This window comes from Opisthorchis viverrini (genome assembly GCF_000715545.1).
Source record: "Opisthorchis viverrini unplaced genomic scaffold opera_v5_19, whole genome shotgun sequence".
Taxonomy (NCBI): Eukaryota; Metazoa; Platyhelminthes; class Trematoda; order Opisthorchiida; family Opisthorchiidae; genus Opisthorchis; species Opisthorchis viverrini.
In genome coordinates this window covers 2113582-2122457 of record NW_008751675.1, presented here as the reverse complement: position 1 = coordinate 2122457, position 8876 = coordinate 2113582, and positions in this window count along the sequence as shown.

Sequence of the window (8876 nt, the reverse complement as noted above, 5' to 3'; positions counted from 1 at the left end):
CTCAACCAAAGCCTTTGGCTCAAAAGCCTAACCGCAAGGCAGCGGTGTTTGGCGGGAAATGCAAATGCATTACCTTTTCTACGGAACAAGTCGCCATACCTGTTCCAACCCCCAACCTGGAGGGCCAGGAGACTGTGTTCGTCAGACCTCTAACCATTGACCAACCTGGTGTGAGAGACTCTCCAGTATAGCTCAATGGAGCACTGAGGTGCGCAAACCGTCACATCACGGTAAGGTCCAGTCTCTTCGTGACGGGTCCAGTCTCTTCTTGAGGGGTCTAGTCTCTTCGTGACGGGGTTCAGTCTCTTCGTGAAAGGAGCGCCATGTCAAGCGATTTCCAATGTTCGGGATATTGGTAGTGCGGCTGAACAGTCTGTAATCGGTATACTTCTGATGCAGGCGCTCTCCATTGTCCGTTCGTCTCGTATCCTGTCCTATGAGACTATCCAACTGGGCCTCGGCAGCGCCTAGTCTACCTACCTAGGCTTCAAATCAACAACGACCCTGACAATGTGGGAGCTTCTGGTCCGTTGTAAAAAAGCACCTAGAGCATCGTAGAAACTATATTTTGCAGATTCAGTGTCTGTTGAGGCATAAGCAGATACAATGAAAAGGGTGCGATGCATCTGTTTTAGACGTTGCCGAACGAACCGCGCAGAGGCGTTTGTCAAAGGGGATCCAATCAAATAGAGACGCTTCCGCTCGGTCGCTCAGCACACACACCGACATATCCAGCTACAGTGGCCTCTGCATTATCAGAGGTGCGCAGACGGAACCTGGAAGACTGAGAAGACAATCAGTCCAGGTACAGTACTTGCATCTTGTATCCTTGTTTCTGACAGACATCATACAGCAATGCAGAGGAATTCTAGCATTCGAGCAAAAGCCGCTTATTGTCTTGCTTGCTTCAGTGTGCGAAAATTTGAACCCAGCTAAGTTGACCGGTTTTCAGGGCTTGAAAACATGCTTCAAAATGTTTAGGGTTGTTACCGAATGCGGACACAGAAGCTGCAGCTAAGCGTGATGTAAGACGAACAAAGCGCTCAGTCCTAGTTCTGGAACCTGCAGAGACAATATTCAAATAAGGGCGGGGGGGCTTCAGTCGTAGCATGTTTTCGCTTAGCCGTTCTGCTGTATGCAGCAAGTAAGCCAACCCGGCTGGTGGCACCACGCGATAACCGGTGTGGCATGCGATTATTCATAAGTGTGCAATTTATAGTTGTACGTGGGCTTGGATACTGCCAGGAGGACAATTAGGGTCCTCGATGAAAGCCTTTGGCTTAAAAAAAACGAATGAATCGTCCAGCTATAGCACCTTTTCGGTGCCTAGCTGCTATGCCATACGAATGAGGCACGAGGGCTGGGATACTGCCAGTTCGTCCAAGGCTAGACAGGGAAAGGCTTGAGGCAGAGGTTGGGTTCGAACCACGGACCTTCCGGTCAATAAATTCGCGCTCTAACCACTTGATCCATCTCGCCCCTTAGCTTAAAAGCCCGTCCGCATGATAGCGGTGCTTGGCGGGAAATGCAAGTGCATTACCGTTTTTACAGAACGAGTCACCACACGTCCCAATCCTCAACCTAGAGGGCCAGGAGCTCTGCTGGTCAGACCTCTAACCAGTAATCAACCTGGAACTAGAGACTGAGTCCTGCGTGGGCACCCCCCGTATAGGTTTGGGGAGTGGAAGCACACGAGTCGTCACACTACACTAAGGTTCAGTCCCTTCGTGACGGTCACGCAGATACTACCGTTAAAGTGTAATTTTTTGAAAGGTTCATTGTGCAGAAAAGAATACAACTCGATGGGGAAGGGACTTGGTACTAGCCCACCAAAATTATTCCTCGAGACACCCCCCTCAAATACTTTAGATAGAGCCTGACAACAGGAAAGTGACACCGATTAACAGCCATATCTTGCAGCGTCTCCAATCGTGATCCAATTCGGATCCAATTCTCGAAGAAAAATTGCTCCGACAGTACCCAGACTTTTCATAATACCTTTCATATTTTCTACTTGGATTGAAAGTTGACCACCGATCTGCTTCCGCTACTGCGAATCAGGCACAGATAGCAGCACCCTTAAAAAACGGTGATTCATCATGCGCCATACATGACCAAACCACCGTCATTGTTGGAGGTGGATATATTCTTCGATTGAAGTTCCCGGTTATTGGTTGTTGATCAGGTGGCTGTTGATCTGTTTGCCGAGCTTGGTAATTGGCTTGCAAATATTTCGTCACCATATCATGATGTCTCCTCGTATGGTGACGAAACGTTTGTAAGCCACTTGCCAAGCTCGGCAAACAGATCAACAACCACCTGATCAACAACCAACAAATTCACCCGAGCTACCAATATTTCAACACATTACCAAGTTCCAGATTGTTCATTATAACAGCCACAGGATGGAGACATAAGTAACCACCACTATTGTGCTAAAAACGGTAGCAAGCATCTTCTGGAGCTGTAATATTCTTGCACCAGGATCCATCATTAATATTTGCGACAGCTCTCCCATGATATTCTGTAGGTTCTAATCGTAGGTGTTCTGGCAGCTGCTACCCAATGCCGCCATCTTAATGAATCATTAGAGCTCAAGCGCTGCAATGGTCCCGCGGGGCACACCGGCTTTAACTCCGTTCCATACTTCCTAATCATACCAGGATTGCCAAAAGCAAGCGGCCAGGAAAATAGCTGCGAGTCCCCATACTACGAGCAATCGTAATACGAAACCATTTGGAGGTAAGGTCGTAATGTTCTCTACGATAGAAGTGTGGATGCAATAGGGTGTTCCCTTGACCTTGGAATAGCTCAGCGGTTAAGATGCGAACTTACCGAAAGGTCTGTGGTCCGAATCCACTACCAACTTCTCGACTGCTCCTGTCTTGGCTTGGGTATCTCAGCCCTCGTGCTTCCTTCGGGTGGTATGACAGTTATGCACCGAAAGTTTGTTAGAGCTGCAGGCAGTTTCCTTCAGGCAACCAGCATGTCCCTCACGAAGGGACCGGACCTTACTGCGTTTTGGCGGTTGGTGCACCCCCATAGCCCACTGAGCTGTACCGAGGATTGCACGTGTGACACACAATCTTTCACACTAGGCTGCTCGATGAGTAGAGGTTTGACCAACACGACCTCCCGGTCCTCCAGGTTGAGAGTGTGGTGACTGACTCCTTAAAATTTAAGCTACTGTAAAGGCCTTACGCCAACGACCGCCGCCTTGCGCTTAGTCTTTTGAGCCAAAGCTTGAGGACCGCAATCGTCCTCCTATCTAGATGTGGGCATTCTGACAGAATCCCAACCCACTTACAAGCCTGAACTTCACACTGGAAAATAATCTCACGCCACGTCTACCGTCGCGTGGTGCCATCAGTCGGGTCACCTTACATGCCGCATACAGCATGGTGGATAAGAGAAGACAGGCTACAACTGACTCGTCAAATGTTCCTCTTTCACGTATTCGCTCTTCTCCCCTCCTCGCACCGTTTCTATTGACATGTCCTTAGGCCTATTCTTAAGAACTGACACTTCTGTTGGCCACCCAAGGTCGCTACCTGAAATATTTACGGTTGACTCCGCCGGCACGGCTACTGACTCTTTGAAGTCATCCTTCAAACCCCGACGCTCAGTTCATCTGGCAGCCTTTAACATTCACAGTCTAAAACAAGCTGGACGACAGACTGCTTTTGTGTGAGCGCTGGGCTCGCTTCCTATTGTGTCTTGTCTATCTGAAACGAGGGTTGATGACCAAAATGCGATTGTCAAACTGACCTCCGGGTCGGTTTCCGCTCGCTTCTGGTGCACACCTCTGGTGATCCAGGAGCCGCTGATGCTGACTTTGCATGGGTTAGTACGGTTCAAATCTACCTACCTGAACAGTCTCGGGTTGAATGGTTGCTTTTTTATAGTCACCTGCGTGCGGTTCGTTTGAGATTATTTCGTTCACTCGCCGATAATCACTCTGTTGCTCGCACCTGCTCACGACCCAACAGACTGCAGCTTTGATACTCTCAATGACAATTTTTATGTCTCATTGTGGCGGGCTAAGGGCTCACATATTGTCTTGGTTGCCAGATTTGCAAGTAGGTAGACTTAGCACTGCTGAGGCATAAATGGCCAGTCTTCTTGAACTGAAATCACGATGCACAGACAGCGGAAAACGTTTGCTGCGTTTGCGTGCAAACCACAGGCTTTCTGTGCAGCACTATCTTTGGGGACAACCTAGGCCGCTCGGTCGAAGTCGAATATTCCTGCAACATCTTTGACGGTTTAGCTTTGCTCACAACCGATACTCGACGATGCCCAATTTGATTATCTTCGAGATGGCTTAAGTTGTTAGAGCGGAAATTTACTGACCGGAAGGTCCCTGGTTCGAACCCGACATCCACCCCTCTACTTCCCCTGTCTAGGTTTGGGAAACCTGGCACTATCCCAGCCCTCGTCCTTTTTTCGGGTGGTATGGCAGCTAGGCACCGAAAGGGTGTTGCAGATGAATGATTATTTGTTTTGTTATATTGATAACCTTCGCTGCTTTCGATCCAGCAAGCAAAGCTCACTAAATATCGCATGTTAGGTACCATTGCGACTGCACGTTCCCTTTCCTGCAATTTTCTCTCAAGGTTTGGAATTGCAGACTTAAATTTCACACTACACGTGTAACATTTGGAATATCCTAATTTGAGGTTACTCTGTCATACATGAGCCTACACCGCTGTCCATGACGCCCATTTAGTGATTACTCCCCTTCATCGTCAACTCATCCTTCGCAGGTTCGGCAGACGCCGCACTCTGAAATGAGCAGTCACGTAGGTTGGGCCCATGAACCAATGTACATCTGGTCTCAAAATTGGTGTATATTGTTTCGCTGAGCTCCAGAATGCCCCAGTGGTTGGAGCACGAATTTACTTATTGTAGTTTCAAGCCAATCTTTGCATCTCTACTGTTACTGTCTGGGCTTGGGCAACGCCTCGCGCCTCCTTCAGACAGGATGGTAGTTAGGCGTCGGAAGGGTTTTACAACTGAATGATTATTACTTATCATACTGTGTCTCTGAAAAACGCATACAAGCCCAAACATTGTTCATGCAACTCAAAAAACCAAGGACGAACCCAGCTCCCTTCCACGTGTGTCCAGCGATCCAAAAGCGATGACTCGTGGAATATATGGCGAGGGAATTAGGTATAGCCCCAGAGCTGAAAACGCTTTGCCGGATTGGACTCTAGTAAACAGTCGCATTTGCACCATTCGGTTATCCGGCTCAGTGAAGCTCAATGTTACTCGATGTAAAAAGTTGTTTGCTTGTACTGTCGGCATATTCCCTAACAGATCGCAGTTCTGACGTCGAGAAGTTATCCGTGCTCATTCGTCAAGCAAGATGCACTGACATTGTGTTCCCGGCGCGCAGCATGAATGCCAAAGTCAGTCATCTCAGCTCCTTAGAATGACATCCAGGCGGTCAACTCTGAGTCGGTGCTCGTCGCATAGACCATGGAGAGTGACTTCTCCAGTTGTGTGCTAGTCATCAACTGTTTCTGTTCAGACCTTGACTTGAAGAGTACTTTCAATTCTGTTGACAGTTTGGCATTTCGCAATACGCTTGCGCAACAGGGTAATCCCGGAAGATTATGAATATCATGCGCTGTTTGTGTTCACTTGTGGGCACGCGAGAGTGTATGGGAGTTCCTTAAAAGCTTTCCTACAAGCATCGATATCCGACAAGGATGTCCACTCTCCGTTTTTGTTTGATCTTATAGATAGGAGAATGGTGCGAACTCTGAAAGGAATTCAAAATTCTGGTGTTCAGATCTGTCCGAGAGGGAACCTTCACGTGGGATATATAGACGAAACTTTCCTCATTTTTAGAAAAGGGCGGGAAGTGCAAGCATCACTGGAACAGCTGACCGAGATCATCCAGTCTTTCGTGCAAAGTCACATACAGTCTTTTAACATGCCGTTCAGAATTCAGGGAGTGACACTGGAGGTTGTGGAACACTACATGTATCTCGGAAGTTGCATTCGCTCTGACAGCAATGTGGCAAAGTAACTGAACCCATGGATCTGGAAAGCCAGAATGGTATTTGCTAATAGCGCCGTTTATGGTATCAAAAAGACATTTCACTGGGTCTCAAATATGCGTCGGACTATAGTTTGATGTGCATTGTTGTACGGCTGCGAGACTGGGCTACTTCGGGCGATGGATCCGATAAATAATCAGGTCTTTGATCACAGACGTCTCAGAATTTTAGCTGGGAAGCAGCTGGAACCAGCGGATTCGGAATGAGGTGATCACTAGATAACGTTTGGTGAGGCAGAGAATACTTCCCTCAAAGAACGTATCCGACACTGCACACTACGTGGGTCATGTATTACGCATGTCGAGTTACCGCCTGTCGAAATGAAGGTTGTTAGGAAGAGTTTGGATGTGTTGGTGCTGTGTGCCTTTCGGGATGAGGTCTACGTTCATCTCCCTGTGCTTGACCAGAGAAGTGTACGGTATCGCGACTAGCCAATGTCAGTAGCGTTTATGTTATCTATGCAATTTGTCTGACTGAGTGTTCCAGGTGTAGGCACGTCGAAAGTTTGTAGCAGGCTAGTCAGAACTCCCCCTCCCTGTACCACTTTTTTCCATTATGGGGCTTTATTAAAATAAATTTGCATGGTTTTATGGCAGTAAAGCCTCATCTGGTGTTGCTCTCAATGCTAATGATGAGCACTGCGAGTATCTGGTGGTCCTCATTCAATGGCCCGTAGTACCGCAGTTTAAAGGCTGGGAAAGATGAGTTCTCTCGGGCCATTTCACAACTGATTCCGTCAGTAAGGACCGGTAGAAGGCCTTCGCTGCAGAAAACAGCTGTTCCCTATTTCAGCTGATTCGGTCGACCTATCAACTGAAGGTTAGTGTCAGTTTTCGAGTGCGATGTGGTGGAAACACATTCGCGGAATCGTTGTTTTGAGTTGTTAGCTGATTACTTTGCAGGGCAGTTCAACTCTTATCCTTCAACAACATCTCTGGAAGAACCAAAGAAACTTTGATAGAAAAGCAATAAAAGAAACCCCGGACGTGAGATATCACTCCCACAACGCAACATGCCACCCGTCGCGAATGGTTAGCACTCTGCACTTTTTTGCCAAGCTGACTGATTACCAGGTGTTATGGATTACCATCCCTCTTCTGCTCCTTGGCTTGCTGTTCCAACCTGTACAATAGCAAAATTCATCGTAACTTGAGGCGGTCCTTCATGGAGACGAATGAAGTTAGCTGCAGCCGTATTTGTAGAATTATCACAGGATCGGGCTAGAATTTTGATGATGGAGCGACGAGCTGAAAGTATTCTATTAGGATTGTTCCATGTGCTGACCAATGAGAGCATAGCTTTTTTTGGTCCGCAACCGGTTTGCGACATCCGTGCAGTCGACTTAATATCCTCTTCCGAGCAGCCCGCCTGCGAATACTACGTGGTTTCTTGGATCTGATTTGCGGTGGTTTGGAGGCTGTTATCCCTGTCGGACCGTTTCCGGGTAAGTAGGGATGTTGGTCTGAGGTCTTACAGATGATACTGGTCTCGTCCTCGGAGGTATTTCAAGGTTATCTGCTTATGGTATGAGAACTCCGGTAGTTTCATTGTAGGGCGATGATCTACCGCTTGAGGTTGATTGGTGTGGCACACGCACACCTGTCATCTGACGTGCGCCGCGTACTTCACGTATAGTACGACGCAGCATCCACTGTTAATAGAGCCTCTGATCTTTGCTCGACTGCCGTGCAGTCTTTTCGGTCGTTCCTTTCCCTTGAATTTCTGAATGGGATTGTGAATTAAAGGGTGGAGATCGGAGATATGACGTTGCAGGCTACAGACAAGATTCGTCAAAACGAATAAGAGTTAGGGAGCTATCCGTGTTGCACGTCGCGAACTGGACAGATGTTGCAGCACTTGCGTTTCGATTGGTCTCCGGTTCGGCCTTAATTGTAGCGGCCACAAAATTTTGAGGATGTGATATCCCTGTGGACGTACTACTGCCATCTGCAGTTATTTTGTTACAAACGGCATTGAGGGGTTGCTTCGAGATTTGAGGATCCTCAATTCAATGTAATCCCAGGGGATCGGGGCTTGTGTATTTGGCAAGTTAGCAGGCATCCTTGAATTGAACCCTACTGGACGTCACGGAGCGCTTCAGCTTCCGGCTTCCAACGTACACGCGACCAGCGGTACATTTTGTGAGTTAAACTGGTGTTCTTCTATTCACTTATCCGATTCGTTTTGAGATCGGGGTGAGGTAGGGACTTGTATCACTTTCGAGGGGAACCATCACATTCATACATATCGCGATCGAGTTCCGTCGACCGTTGCCTTCATCCTGGATGTAGTGGACACCGCTCCTGAGTGCGTTTTTCCAGGGCAACATTTGTGCGGTCTTCCGAATTTGTTCCCACACTTCGTGGTATGTTCGAAGGCACCTACTGCCCCTGTGTTTCTTCGGGAACATTGACGTTAATAGTTTAATACTTCACAAAACTGATGGTGTGGGTGGCTTTCTTGGAGTCCGTTTATAATTTGACAGCGTTTCCGGGGTTCCTTTGCATGCTTTCAGGCTGAGGGGGTGGGTGATGTTTAGTCATCGTAGAATGAACCTTAAGAGTGATAAGACGCTGGCATTCGTTGGTAAGTTCCTGAATTACCAAATCGGACTCTTGCTTAGTACGATTCAGTATTCGAGTCCGAATGTTTGCATCCTATGGTAGTTGAAGGCTAACTACGAATATAAGACACTTGAATTGGCGCTCACTCCCAATTGGCCCACATTTCGACACATCGGGACGGCTTACCTACCCAGTCGCTTCCTAAAACAACTAGAATGATTGGACATCCACCAAATGATCA